At 44.9% G+C, this 15578-nt stretch overlaps 1 protein-coding gene and 2 long non-coding RNA genes across 3 annotated transcripts in view; 2 read left to right on the top strand and 1 right to left on the bottom strand.

Moving 5' to 3' along the window:
* The window catches only part of LOC138844717 (uncharacterized), a 164641-nt gene extending 161034 nt beyond the window's left edge, over positions 1-3607 (bottom strand). Inside the window, exon 1 of the long non-coding RNA XR_011380955.1 lies at positions 2873-3607. This is a non-coding gene — a long non-coding RNA (uncharacterized lncRNA). The remainder of the gene's footprint in view (positions 1-2872) is intronic.
* Positions 1-15578, top strand: part of LOC138844715 (uncharacterized) — a 346727-nt gene that overhangs the window by 60886 nt on the left and 270263 nt on the right. The gene's annotated exons all lie outside the window — the stretch shown is intronic.
* LOC138844714 (trafficking protein particle complex subunit 9-like) overlaps positions 1-15578 on the top strand; it is a 355107-nt gene that overhangs the window by 80793 nt on the left and 258736 nt on the right. The gene's annotated exons all lie outside the window — the stretch shown is intronic.

Genomic DNA, 15578 nt, shown 5'->3' with positions numbered 1-15578 from the left:
TTTCCTGATCCAGCTCTCTGCTATGGCCTGGGAAAGCAGTAGAAGGTGGCGCAAATCCTTGGGTCCCTGCACCCACGTGGGAGACCCCGAGGAAGCTCCTGGCTCCTGGCTTCGGATCAGAGCATCTCCAGCCATTGCAGCCATCTGGGGAGTGAACCAGATGTAACTCCCTGTAACTCCACCTTTCAAATAAAGAATAAATAAAGAAAGAATAAATAAAAAATATACATGTTTCTCCCAGTCCCTAACCATAACCCATTCTGTAGCTTTTTACTTCATTCTCTTTACAATATATTTGGCAGAATAGAAGTGTTGAAGTTCCATTGACCAATTTTTTTTTCTGTCATTCTTGGAATATGCTTTTGCATTTTACAAAAACTCAACATGAAATCAAAGTAGATATCCTTCTGTATATTTATGGAATATTTATGATTTCATAGTTAATTAGATCTGCGGTCCATTTTAAATCATTCTGTAGAGGTATGTATTGAGAACTTTGTGCTTTGCTTTGCATAGGGGTGCCAGATTGTTTCAGTATCATGCGTTAAAATGAGTAACCTGGATCCAGTGAGTTCTCTTGGGCTCTTGGTCAAAGATCACTTAAATTGGAGAACCAGTTTCTCCATTTTCTCCCACAGACATATACATCTGTCATTTTTTAACACAGCCCTGTCTTCCTTACTGTACTTGTATAGTAGAAGAATCTAAAAAGAATAGTTTGAGTTTCTCAGCATATCTCCTCTGCATAAGCATCGTTTTGGCTGTTCTAGACCCTTTGCTTTCTATGTCCATTCCAGAATCAGCTTGGCATTGTCTACTGAAAAGCTTGCTGAGACCTGGACTGGTTTTGGGTTGAATCCACTCGGCAGAGTGGGCAAAGCTGATAGTAGTACTGGGCCTTCTTAACCATGAAACATAGTCCAACTCTGCATTTATTTAGATCTTTTATCTCTGTTATGAGTGTGTGTAATTTTCTGCAAAATGATACCCTAACATTTTGTTGAATTTATAACTCAGTATGGCCTTTTTATTGGCACAATGGGAATTGTCATTATTTAAAGCATTTTTGAAAGTTTTTACTTTACGTGTTTAATACTAGCTCCTCTACAGAGGAGCTCCACATTCTGATGGAATATAGTTAGACCCTGGAAGGCAGTTAGGTAGATATGAATACTGACGATATTGTAGACTTCCAGCAATATTTGAAGGGTGGTGATGCTCGTGTTTAACAAACATTTCTAAATTACTAATGCACACTGAGATATCTACAAATGCATTTGGCTTTGTTTTAAGTTATTTTCCACTGGGGGAGTGGCTGTGTGAGGCGGGACTGGAGACTGCTTCAGATACCTGTGGGAACTGTGAGGATGGAATTTTTTGGTTTGGTACACTATTCATTCCTGATTGTTGAGATACATTGGCATAGTCAAAATAAAAAGTAAAAAAGGCAGAAATATGAGATCACAAATAGTAAAATAGGGCATAATTTGGATGGCCCCCACCCTCAATTCATTCCATGCATATCGTAGTCCAACCTGATTTTGCTCCCAGCTAGCTCTTGGTCGGCATCGACCCCTCACTCTGCACTCTGGCCCTTCTCACAACCTCCAGGTGACTGAGATTTCCCATGACCTCATCTCTCCAAGCTCTGCTCTCCAGGCCACCTGTTAAAGTACAAGGATAGGCCGGCACTGTGGCTCACTAGGCTAATCCTTCACCTGCGGTGCCGGCACTCCAGGTTCTAGTCCCGGTTGGGGCACCGGTTCTGTGCCAGTTGCTCCTCTTCCAGTCCAGCTCCCTGCTGTGGCCCGGGAAGGCTGTGGAGGATGGCCCAAGTGCTTGGGCCCTGCACCAGCATGGGAAACCAGGAGGAAGCACCTGGCTCCTGGCTCCGGATCAGTGCAACGCGCCGGCCATAGCAGCCATTTGGGGAGTAAACCAACAGATGGAAGACCTTTCTCTCTGTCTCTCTTTCTCACTGACTAACTTTGCCTGTCAAAAAAAAATAGCACAAGGACAGCCCTGTCTCTCTAGGCCTGGCCTCTACCCTCACCTCGGGGGTTTCCATTCTACATCATCCTAACACTCTGAGGCTCCTTCCCACCTGCCTACCCCAGGACCCCTCCTTCGGTGCCTGCACTCTTCCCACGACCACCTCCATGTCACACTCTAGGTCTCTGCTTCCATGCTGGCATCCAGGAGTCCCTTGTCCTGATGTCCAGACAGAAAGTCTCTTCCCCAGATCCACACAGGTCTCCCAGAGCTCCTTGCTTTGGGCAGCATTGCTTTGCTTGCTGCTCTCATTCTCTATTAGTGAATGCCGTGGTCCCAACTGCCCCAGCTTGGGGCTTGGTACCCCATAGCTTCTGAGAACATGATGAATGCTGATTTTTGTGCTAGGAGAGCTTTGGGTATATGGTGTTACCCACATTTTCCAGACCCTTGATCCTTTCCGGGACTCCCACAACTCTCCCAAGACCCCTAACCTCTCTGAGGAGTCCCTTTATCTCCAGGGCACTAGCCTATCCCATAGCCCCTCCAACCCCTCTTCCACATATGACTGTAGCCTTGAGGTAGGAGGAATCTGTTCTTGGGCCTGGTGTCTGTGCTGGGCCAAGGTTCACAGAACAACCCATCAGGGAGAGAGGCAGGCTTTCTGTCATGGAGTGTGAGTACCCAGGGCCAGCCAAGTCTGGGAGAGTCTGAAAAGGGGCTGGAGGAGGTTCCAGAGAAAGGAAGGCAAGTCGGTGAGGAGGCCCTAGAAGTACTGGCCATCCCTTGGGCTGCACTTTACAACAGGTGGGAGACTTTGGCTGTGATAATGTCTGGCTTGTTAGTGCTACCTGTGTGAGAGCAGGTAGAGGGCCCGTACCTGGTATTTTCCTGGACTCTCGGTCTTTATCTTGTTCATGTCTAGCAGCAGTGTTGACTTCTTCCCTCACACCTGGGCAGTGATCCCCATGTCTGTTTTGTGACACAGCTATAGGAAAGGAGAGGCTTGGGTGAGACAAGGCCCCAGGGATGGAACAGGATGGGGTGGAGAACAGCCTGAGGTGCTTGGTACATTGAAGCCCTGGGCTCCGTGGTGTCTTGGGAGAGGCTGGCTCTGCCTGGACTCTGGCCTCATCACCCACAGTTCCCGGGAGGCGTGGGCTTCATTCCCAGTAGATTCACCCTTTTGGAGCACCAAGATGCCTCCCAACCCTGGACCTAGTGGTGACCCGAATAGTGACATCAGTTTCCCTCCCTAGAAGATGACCCTGCAGTGGATGGACAGGAAGACTTTAGGGTGAGAACACTTACCTCCAGCCATCTGAGAATCAGGCAGCGCGCTGCCTTGGAAATAGGCACTGCTTGTACCAACCATGCAGGAAGTTGTCATAAGGGGACCCTCAACCTCCTCCTTACCTTCTATTGCTCTGATATTTGCTTCAGTTCTTCAGCATCTTTAGGCATTTCTAGAGTGTGTGAGTCTCGTGGCTGGGAAAGGAGAGGGGATGGTATGAGTCCAGTTGCTGGCCTTTCTGCAGTGGCCCTTGGAGGCAGCATAGGAGCCCTAACATGACTGAACTTAAAGGAGTCAGACCCTGAGGCCCTAGATCTTTTAATTGGGTGAGTGTCTGTTGCCTTGTCTCCAAGGCAGAAAAGGCCAGCAGGACCCTCCTTGTGTGTGTGTGGGGGGGGGCTGGACTTGCCATCTGCTGCCTTTCCTGGGCAGAAGTCATCACCCTCTGCTAGAGCTTAGTGAGGACTGTTCTGAGAAGGGCTGTGCTGCCCAGGAATAGGTGGGCTCTGCCCTCAGCAGCTGTTGCCTGAAGTGACCTTGACCTGAAGTGACAGGGTCTGGGTGCCTAGCCTGAGAACTGTTTGCTGCTGAGAGCCTTCACCCAGGCGCCCACCCATCCTGGTGCCTCCACATCCCTTAGAGGATGCCCCCTTGTCTACCTGCTTCTCCTGTATGATTGAAACACACCGTGCCCCTTCCATGTCGGCCCCAGAAACTGACAGTGACCACACAGGCTGCGGCCAATCCTTTCCTCTGTGTCCCATCAGCTGCTCAGGCAAGATACCTCTCCCTTCCCCTACGTGGCTTGCAATACGTAAGTCATCTGTCAGTAAAGGTGGGTTTTTGATACATTTCCAGAACAATCCCCTGGGGCACTGTTCCAGGTGCTCTGCTGAGCCCACCTCCTAGTCTCTGTGCTTCTGTGCAGTCCTGGGATGATGGTGTGAACAGATTCAAGTCCTGCCTCCTCCACCACAGGTCCTCCTCCCAGCACGGAACCCAGGGCAAGTAGGTCACTGTGAACTGCAAACCCGCTTGTCCTGCTCTCCCTGGGATGGGTCCCTGGGCAGCTTCTCAGCCTCTGATGCCACAGCCATGGCTCCTCCTAGGAGCCTTTTACAAGAGGCCTTTAGCCCAACCATGTGGGACCCAGGGATCTGCTGGACACCTGCCCAGAGGTCAGGCAAGGTGCCCCTCACCCCATGGCTACATGCTCTGGAATGTTGCTGAACTGGGCTGGCTCCACCAGCGACAGGGAGGACCTGCAGGCTGCCCCCTGCCCTTGTGAATCCCTGAGCTCTCAGCACCTGCTCTACCACAACTCTGTCCCTACCAGCCCCCTGAGTTGCTTGTGAGTCACTCAGCTCTGGCCTAATGCTGACCAGGGTGAGCACTGTGATGGCAGCTGGGGACAAGTTCTCAAACAGGTAAACACTGTCCCACTTCAAGGGATGAGTTTCTGAAAATGACCTCACTCCTGGGACAAAATGGGGACAAAAGACTCGTTGCAAGATCCACAGCCTCCCTAGGGCCAGGCAGCAGCTCACTCCTTCTCTTCCCCAGGCTCCACCTGTGGCCCTCCATGGTGACTCTGCCACCAGGGGGGTGGGGGGGGCCTGGTGAGGGGCCATGGACACTCAGGGACTGGTGGAACCAGGGAAGCCCCTTGGGGGTCTGTGAAGCAGATCCCCAACTCGTCGATATGCAGCCTCCAGATCTGTAACTGCTCACACTCAGCAGTGATGTGTGCTGCTTGCTGGACCAGCAAGACCTCCAGGTCCCACAGCTCCTTGAAGCTGAAAGGCAAAAATCCCACCATGACACAACCTCAAAGAACCACAGGGAACTGCTCCCCACAGCTCCTGTCCATCAGATCAGAGGAGGTGTCAGCCCCACAGGCAGTGAGTGCCTGAAGCCCAGGTCCCAGAATGGTGAACTGTGCAGAGGACAGGGACATGGATAGCCCCACCCCACTTCCCTAGGATGGTCATTCTTCATCCTCCTTTGCCATCCAGCTTTCCTCCCATGACCATCACTGCACCTGTGCAGAAGGCTCCCACCCCACTCCCACCTGTGGGAACCACATGCCCGGTGGGTTCACAGATGGGCTCACCCCACACCTGAATTGAGTGCTCTGCATAGTGCCTGCCCAGACATCCGTGTCCTGACACAGGCTCACACCCAGGGCACACAGGCACCCATGTTCCAGGGTCACTCTGAGGAAGCAGCGACATGACTGTATCCACGCTCAGCATACAATGGGCATCACTGAAGACTCAGCCAGCATCACCCTCAGCAGCAGCCCAGAGAGCCCAGGGCCACACACCTGGAAGCAAATGTCCTCAAGTCGGCAGGACCTGCAGAGCTGGATCCATCGAGCTCTGCCAAACATGCCTCCTGTCTAGAAAATGAACCCCAGGTCCGTCAGTTACTGGACACATGGAAAGAAGGGTTCTGGGTTACTGGAAACACTGGTGGCCTCTAACTGCCACAGAACATGGAAAGAGAGGGTTCTGGGTAATGGTAGCTTTGTGGAGTTCTACCAGTCCTGTCCCAGTGGTGCCCTCCCAGCTCAGGAGGGACGAGTGTCAGCCTCCTCAACCTCAGAATAAGCACAACCCTATACTGGGGGCTGCTGTGGTCTTTGCAGGGCTGAGGAAAGAGGGAAGAACTGTGGCAAATGTGCCATGACCTAGCTCTGCCACCACCTTCTGTCAGCTGCTCGATAAATCCCAGCCTTCTGCAGGGCTCTCTACCTGTAACCTGTCCTCTTCCTCCAATACACCTCTGTTTTGAACCAATGTTTTTTTATTATTATTATTATTATTATTGTTGTTGTTGTTTTATTTGCAAATAAGTGCAACGAGAAAAAGGAGGAGAGAGATTTTTCTAACCTCTGGTTTACTCCTCAAATGGCTGCAACAGCTAGGTCTCAGCCAGGCATTCTATACTCTTACATGGGTGGCAGGGACTCAAGAACGTGGGTCATCCTCTGCTACCTTCCCAGTCACATTAGCTGGGAGCTGAACTGGAAGAGGAGCAGCCAGGATTCAAACCATCCCTCCAGTATGGGATGCCCATTTCCCAAGCAGTAGCTTAATCTGCTATGCCATTGCTACCCCTTGTAACAACTTTCAAAGCCTTGGCATTTTGAATTTCAATTAGTGCAGTGAGTTCCCCCCACACACTTCACCCAGCTCCCTGAGTTCAGTCTGTGCCCGCCCCTGCAGTAAGCAGGACTCCCAAGGCTACAAACTTCTGACACAGGACAGGTCTCAGCCCTGCTGATCCATTCTGTGTCCTCCCACTCTGCTCCTGTCTTGTTCCTCTGTGGTGCTGTCAGCACTGTTCACCAGAGAGTTTTCCCGGGATGACAGAGAAGGGAGCAGATGGCTGAGCATGGCCTTCTTTGTGTCCTGTGTCGGCCCCACCTAGTCTGTCTGTGGGAGGAACAGGGCCCCTGCCCTGGGTGCAGGTGAGGGGTTGAGAGACGAAACACTGTGATTTCAGCACCGATACTGGACACATGCAGGTAATACTGAAGCCAATGCTGACAACAAGGGCTTGGCAAGTGTGGTGGAGGGGCAGGAGCACCCGGGAGAGCTGGGTGCTGGGGAGACCACCAGGGAATGCTAGGGATCCCTGTCACCAGTAGCAGCTCAGGCTCCTCTAATGCCATGCTCCTCCAGATCACCTCTGGCCCCTGCAGAAGTGTGAAGGGCCTGGTGGGTTTCGTCCAGCTTTGTGGGCTTGCTCCTGCTGCATTCCAGCAGCCTCTGCTCTTCCCAACAAAGCAGAGCCTGAACTTCACTCCCCTGTGGAGTGAGCATGTGTGTTTGTGTGTGTGTGTGTGTGTGTGTAAACATATATGTCTGTCCTAACTGTATGGGTTCTGCTCCAGCATGAGCATACAAGTCCTTTCACTGTCACCAATGGCATGAGTCTGGCATCAGAGTTGCTGTGGGAAACCATGAGGGAAATGGCACAAAGCCAATAGAATAAGGAAGCTGGTATAAAGCCAAAAATATAAATATTAATATAAATAAAATGAGGACTGTAAATGGTGAGTTGAAGCAGTATAGATTTAAAAAAAAAAGGGGATATCTGGTTACAGTTATTCTTGAATCAAGCATAAAACCAAGAGTGTAACTTGGTAAATGTATACATATATCCAAAAGAAAATGTAACACACAAAATAAAAATTAAAAAACAGAATGGTGGGCTAGTATGGGAAAACAGGTTCCTAGCAACAGAACCAGTTTTATTCAGTTTGTGGCAGCCAAAACCAGCCAGTGAACAGTTGTCTAGCATTTATCTTTTTTTAAAGAAGTACCCCAGGCAAATCCATTTTTAATAACTGTGATTTCCCTTTGTACTTAAAAGGCTTAAATTTACTATTCCCTCATTAATATATCATAAGTGGAGGTGTTCTCTACCTTTTTGAGATTAAAATATCAGATGGAAACTTTTTTCTGTATTAAGGTACGTGATGGCAAAAGTTGTTGATGAAAGAGAAATAAGAAGGCAGTTGAAAAACTGGGAATCCATAAGGGAAATGGAATAAAGCTGAAAGGATAAGGAGCCAGCACAAAGCCAAAACCATAGGTAAAATGAGGACTCTCAATGGTGAGTTGAAGCAGTGAAGAATTTTTTTAAAAAAGAAACCTGATATCTGATTATATTATACATAAATAACCATATAACAAAGATTGTCACTTGGAAAATTTATACATACATCCAAAGCAAAATGTAACACACAAAATAAAAAACACAACTGAAATAGTGGACTAGTATGGGAAAAGAGGTTTCTAGCAACAGAACCAGTTTCATCCAGTTTGTGGTAGCCAAAACCTGGCAATGAACTGTCCTCTCGTATTTGTTTTTCTTAAAGAAGTACCTGAGGCAAACCATTTTCAATAACCCTCTGTACTAAAAAAAGGCTTAAATTTACTATGGCCATGTATGTATTTCATAAGTGGAGCTGTTCTCTGCCTTTTTGAGGTTAAAAGGTCAGACGTGGGGAACTTTTTCTATATTAAGGTACACTATGGTAAATGTGTTGTGCTGATGAAAGAGAAATAAGAAGTAAATTGAAAAAATGGGAATCCATAAGGGAAATGGCACAAGGCTGAAAAGATAAGGAAGCCAGCATGAAGCCAAAAATACAAGTAAAATGAGGACTCTCAATGGTGAGTTGAAGCAGTCCAGAAATTTTTAAAAAAGGACCAGATACCAATTACATGAATTCCTAAATAAAACATAAAGCCAAAAATGGAACTTGATAAATTTATAAAACTATCCACAATAAAATATAACCTCCAGACACACAAAATCCAGAATGGTGGATTTTATGGGAAAATTGGTTCCTAATAGCAGAGGTGGTTTTATCCAGTTTATGCCAGGCAAAACCAGCCAATGAATAGTCCTCTAGGAATCCTGGTTTGTTTGTTTGTTTTTGATAGGCAGAGCGGACAGTGAGAGAGAGATAGAGAGAAAGGTCTTCCTTTGCCATTGGTTCACCCCACAATGGCCGCTGCGGCTGGCGCACCGTGCTGATCCGAAGCCAGGAGCCAGGTGCTTCTCCTGGTCTCCCATCTCCCATGCGGGTGCAGGGATCTAAGCACTTGGGCCATCCTCCACTGCCTTCCTGGGCCACAGCAGAGAGCTGGACTGGAAGAGGAGCAACCGGGACTAAAACCCGGTGCCCATATAGGATGCTGGTGCTGAAGCAGAGGATTAACCAAGTGAGCCACAGCGCCGGCCCCTGGACAGCTTTTTTTCTATATTAAGTTTTACTATGGCAGATACGTTGTTGTTCATGAAAAAAAAAAAAACCTAAATAAGTAAATTTCAAAAAACCAGAATCCATGAGCAGAATTTAGTATGTGAACATCAGTACTTAACAACAGAATAGGTTTTGTAAATTTTGTGCCATTCAAAACCAGCCAATAAACAGTCCTGTAGCATTCCTGGTTTTTAAAAGAAGTACCTGAGGCAAACCCCTTGTCAATAACTGTCAATTCCCTCTACTTAAAAATCTTCAAATTTACTTTTTCCACATATATTTATCAGAGGTATTATCTGTATTGAGGTGTGCTTATTCCTTCTGAACTGAAAAGGCTTAATTTACTTTTCCCAAAAATATATATGAGAAGGGGTGCTGTTCTCTTTCTGGGGAGTAAGTGTCATTTGTAGTCAGCATTTTTCTAGATTAAGGTATACAATGACAAATGCATTATATTGATGAAAGAAAACTAAATATGGAAATCTGAAACAAAAGAATTTAATTAGGAGAAGCCATACAGTTGAAAGAATAAGGCAGCCAGTGTGAAGCCAAAAATGTAAATAAAATGAGGACTCTGAAATGTGAGTTGAAGCAGTCCAGAAATTTTAAATAAAGAGCTGATATCCAGTCACATGAATTGTTAAATTAAGCATAAACCAAGAATGTAACTGGGTAAATTTATAAGAATATCCAAAACAAAATCTACTATCTACTCGCGCCCCGTGCGCTCTCTCTGCTCATGCCCCGCACGCTTTCTCTGCGCTTGGTGGCTTCCACGAATCACAGGCTAGCTCACGTTTCCGAGACCGGTTCAGTTTTCAGTCTAAGTTCCCAGGGCTAACCAGACGAATTCCAACCTAGCTTACATCTCCGCTTTTCGGTTTGGCTTCCCATCTTTTGCTCCCCGGGCTGACTTGACGAATTCCAACCTAGCTTACATCTCCCCTTTGGCCTACCCCCACGGCTTCATTTTTCCATAGCTTATATTTTTCTCTACCCAGTACTTTTCCTAAGTTTCTTCCAACAATATTTCTCTCATTTCTCCTGGCTTCTCCCCACAGTCCGTATCCGAGTCTGTTTTTTCTAGCTTTCACTTTCACTTTTAATCTTAGATTTCTCCTAGCTTCTTCCCGCAGTCCATATCCAAGTTTGTTTTTTCTAGCTTTCACTTTCGCTTTCAATCCTAACTTCTTCCGGCACTATTTCCATCCGGCTTTTCCCTAAACTCTTCCCTAGTCTCTCTCTCCAGTATTTTCCTGCTTTTTCCCTCCTAGGTTTCATATCCGAGTCACGGCACCATTATGTCGCTCCCCCTCTTGACGGAGGAACGACACTGGACCCTGTGCTGTTCTTTTGCCTGCTCGGCCCTTCCTGGGTTTGCTGCTGGTCCTTCCCGGGTTGGCTACCGACCCCTCCACCTCCGTGGAGGGGCGGCACCCCCTGCCACTTTCCCCACTTCCGTGGAGGAGTGGCACACCGCTGGCCGGCTCTCTCGGGGGATGCTCAGGTGTTCCTTCAGATGTTCCTGGTGCATGTTGTCTCTCTCCTCCTTTATAGTCCTCTTCCACCAATCCCAACTCTGCTACCCACACGCCGAGCACGCTGCTCCCCTCCAATCAGGAGCAGGATCAGCTTCTGCAGCTTATCAGTCAAACTGATGGGCAGCTGCCTAGTTGTTTGCTCCTCTCAGCACCATATTGTGGGAGAGCAGATGCATAGAATAAGTCTTAATTCCAGTAACTTGGTCTAGTCTCAGTTGCTCCCCACAGGCTAGAATGGGAAAATCTGTTCCTGGCAGCAGAAGTGGTTTTATCCAGTTTGTACCAGAAAAACACCAGCCCATGTACAGTCGGTAGTCCTCTAGCACCCCTTTTCTTTTAAAGGAAGTACCAGAGGGAAACCCATTTTTAATACTGAAAATTTTTTCTGAATTAAAATGATTTAAATCTACTTTTTCCATATCTATTTACACACACACACACACACACATCAGACGTGGAATTATTCTATGCCATATTGAGAATAAAATCACAGATGTGGGTGGCTCTTTTCTATATTAAGGTATACTGCAGCAACTGTGTTGTTGAGTAAGAGAGAATTAAAGAATTAAATTTAAAAAACTGGAATCCACGGGGGAAATGGCATATAGCTGAAAACATAGGGGAGCCACTGGACGCAAAAATATAAATAAAGTGAGGACTCTAAATGGTGACCAGAAGCAGTTAAGAATTTTTTATAAAAGACTATATATTCAAATACATTAATTCCTCCATCAAGCAAAAAAACAAAAATATACCTTGATAAATTTATACAAACATACAAAATAAAATGTAACACACACACAAAATTGGAGACTTGTATTGAAACTACTTTCCAAGCAACAGAACTGGTTTTATCCAGTATGTGTGAGCAAAAACCAGCTTATACAAAGTCCTCTAGCATTTCTGTTTTTTTTTTAACTTTTATTTAATGAATATAAATTTCCAAAGTACGACTTATGGATTACAATGGATTCCCCCACATACTGTCCCTCCACCCACTACCCTCCCCTTTCCCACTCCCTCTCCCCTTCCATTCACATCAAGATTCATTTTCGATTCTCTTAATATACAGAAGATCAGCTTAGTATACATTAAGTAAAGATTTCAACAGTTTGCTCCCACACAGAAGCATAAAGTGAAAAGTAATAGATGATTTTTTAAATGATGATGAAATCAGATCAGACCTATTGTCATGTTTAATCCCAGAGAGAGTCAAGTTGGGAATTGATAATTTCTTTTTTTTTTTTTACAGAAGATCAGTTTAGTATACATTAAGTAAAGATTTCAACAGTTTGCACCCCCATAGAAACACAAAGTGAAATATACTGTTTGAGTACTAGTTATAGCATTAAATCTCAATGTACAGCACATTAAGGACAGAGATCCTACATGAGGAGTAAGTGCACAGTGACTCCTGTTGTTGACTTTACCAATTGACACTCCTGTCTATGGCATCAGTAATCTCCCTATGCTCCAGTCATGAGTTTCCAAGGCTATGGAAGCCCTCTGAGTTCTCCGACTCTTATCTTGTTTAGACAAGGTCATAGTCAAAGTGGAGGTTCTCTCCTCCCTTCAGAGAAAGGTACCTCCTTCTTTGAAGACCTGTTCTTTCCACTGGGATCTCACTCACAGAGATCTTTCATTTAGGTGTTTTTTTTTTTTTTTTTGCCAGAGTGTCTTGGCTTTCCATGCCTGAAATACTCTCATGGGCTTTTCAGCCAGATCCGAATGGCTTTAGGGCTGATTCTGAGGTCAGAGTGCTGTTTAGGACATCCGCCATTCTATGAGTCTGCTGAGTATCTCGCTTCCCATGTTGGATCACTCTCCCCTTTATTTATTCTATCGGTTAGTATTAGCAGGTACTAGACTTGTTTATGTGCTCCCTTTGACTCTTAGTCCTTTCATTATGATCAATTGTGAACTGAAATTGATCACTTGGAATAGTGAGATGGCATTGGTACATGCCACCTTGATGGGATTGAATTGGAATCCCCTGGTATGTTTCTAACTCTACCATTTGGGGCAAGTCAGCTTGAGCATGTCCCAAATTGCACATCTCTTCCCTCTCTTATTCCCACTCTTATGTTTAAGAGGGATCACATTTCAGTTAATTTTCAACACTTAAGAATAACTGTGTGATAATTACAGAATTAAACCAGTAGTATTAAGTAGAACAGACAAAAAAATACTAAGAGGGATAATGTATTAAGTTGTTCATTAACAGTCAGGGCTATCCTGATCAAGTCATCGTTTCTCATAGTGTCCATTTCACTTCAACAGGTTTCCTTTTTGGTGTTCAGTCAGTTGTCACCGATCAGGGAGAACATATGGTATTTATCCCTTTGGGACTGGCTTACTTCACTCAGCATGATGTGTTCCAGATTCCTCCATTTTGTTGCAGATGACTGTATTTCGTTGTTTCTTACTGCGGTATAGTATTCTAAAGAGTACATATCCCATAATTTCTTTATCCAGTCTACCGTTGATGGGCATTTAGGTTGGTTCCAGGTCTTGGCTATTGTGAATTGTGCTGCAATAAACATTAGGGTGCAGACCGCTTTTTTGTTTGCCAATTTAAACTCATTTGGGTAAATTCCAAGGAGTGGGATGGCTGGGTCGAATGGTAGGGTTATCTTCAGGTTTCTGAGGAATCTCCAGACTGACTTCCATAGTGGCTTGACCAGTTTGCATTCCCACCAACAGTGGGTTAGTGTCCCTTTTTCCCCACATCCTCTCCAGCATCTATTGTTGGTAGATTTGTGAATGTGAGCCATTCTAACCGGGGTGAGGTGAAACCTCATTGTGGTTTTGATTTGCATTTCCCTGATTGCTAGTGACCTTGAACATTTTTTCATGTGCCTGTTGGCCATTTGGATTTCCTCTTTTGAAAAATGTCTATTGAGGTCCTTGGCCCATCTCTTAAGTGGGTTGTTGGTTTTGTTTTTGTGGAGTTTCTTGATCTCTTTGTAGATTCTGGTTATTAACCCTTTATCTGTTGCATAGTTTGGAAATATTTTTTCTCATTCTGTCGGTTGTCTCTTCACTCTCCTGACTGTTTCTTTTGCAGTACAGAAACTTCTCAATTTGATGTAATCCCAATAGTTGATTTTGGCTTTGACTGCCTGTGCCTCCCGGGTCTTTTCCAGAAACTCTTCGCCTGTGCCAATATTTTGAAGGGTTTCTCCAATGTTCTCTAATAACTTGATGGTGTCAGGTCGTAGATTTAGGTCTTTAATCTATGTTGAATGGATTTTTGTGTAAGGTGTAAGGTAGGGGTCTTGCTTCATGCTTCTGCACGTGGAAATCCAGTTTTCCCAGCACCATTTGTTGAGTAGACTGTCCTTGCTCCAGGAATTGGTTTTAGATCCTTGATCAAATATAAGTTGGCTGTAGATGTTTGGGTTGATTTCTGGTGTTTCAGTTCTGTTCCATTGGTCTATCCATCTGTTTCTGTACCAGTACCATGCTGTTTTGATTACAACTGCCCTGTAGTATGTCCTGAAATCTGGTATTGTGATGCCTCCGGCTTTGTTTTTGTTGTACAAGATTGCTTTAGCTATTTGAGGTCTCTTTTGCCTCCATATGAATTTCAGTATCATTTTTTCTAGATCTGAGAAGAATGTCTTTGGTATCCTGATTGGAATTGCATTGCATCTATAAATTGCTTTTGGGAGAATGGACATTTTGATGATGTTGATTCTTCCAATCCATGAGCATGGAAGATTTTTCCATTTTTTGGTATCCTCTTCTATTTCTTTCTTTAAGATTTTGTAATTCTCATCGTAGAGATCTTTAACGTCCTTGGTTAAGTTTATTCCAAGGTATTTGATTGTTTTTGTAGCTATTGTGAATGGGATTGATCTTAGCAGTTCTTTCTCAGCCATGGCATTGCTTGTATATAATGGCTGTTGATTTTTGTGCATTGATTTTTATATCCTGTCACTTTGCCAAACTCAGTGGAAATACTTCCAACTTTTCCCCATTCAATAGGATGCTGGCCGTGGGTTTTTCATAAATTGCTTTGATTATATTGAGAAATGTTCCTTCTGTACCCAATTTGCTTAGAGTTTTCATCGTGAAAGGGTGTTGAATTTTATCGAATGCTTTCTCTGCCTCAATTGAGATAATCATATGGTTTTTCTTTTGCAGTCTGTTAATGTGGTGAATCACATTGATTGATTTGCGAATGTTGAACCACCTCTGCATACCAGGGATGAATCCCACTTGGTCTGGGTGGATGATTTTTCTGATGTGTTGTTGTATTCTATTGGCGAGAATTTTATTGAGGATTTTTGCATCTATGTTCATCAGGGATATTGGTCTGTAATTTTCTTTCAGTGCTGCATCTTTCTCTGGCTTAGGGATTAAGGTGATGCTGGCTTCATAGAAAGAATTTGGGAGGATTCCCTCTTTTTCGATTGTTCTGAATAGTTTGAGAAGAAATGGGATTAGTTCTTCTTTAAATGTCTGGTAGAATTCAGCAGTGAATCCGTCTGGTCCTGGGCTTTTCTTTGTTGGGAGGGCCTTTATTACTGTTTCAATTTCTGTCTCAGTTATGGGTCTATTTAGGTTTTCTATGTCTTCATGGTTCAATTTTGGTAGATTGCATGTGTCCAGGAATCTATCCATTTCTGATAGATTTTCCTGTTTGCTGGCATACAAGTCTGTAGTAATTTCTGATGATTCTTTTTATTTCTGTGGTGTCTGTTGTTACGTTTCCTTTTTCATCTCTGATTTTATTGATTTGGGTCTTTTCTTTTTTTAGTTAGTTGGGCCAATGGGGTGTCAATTTTGTTTATTTTTTTCAAAAAACCAGCTTCTCACTTGGCTGATTTTTTTGTAGTGTTTTTTTTGGATTCAATCCTGTTAATTTCTTCTCTGGTTTTAATTATTTCTCTTCTCCTACTAGATTTGGGTTTGGTTTGCTGCAGTTTTTCTAGGTCCTTGAGATGCGCTGAAAGCTCCT

Source organism: Oryctolagus cuniculus, chromosome 12 (genome assembly GCF_964237555.1).
Source record: "Oryctolagus cuniculus chromosome 12, mOryCun1.1, whole genome shotgun sequence".
Classification (NCBI taxonomy): Eukaryota; Metazoa; Chordata; class Mammalia; order Lagomorpha; family Leporidae; genus Oryctolagus; species Oryctolagus cuniculus.
Note: the sequence above shows the minus strand (reverse complement) of the source record. Positions and strands in the feature narration are given on the sequence as shown.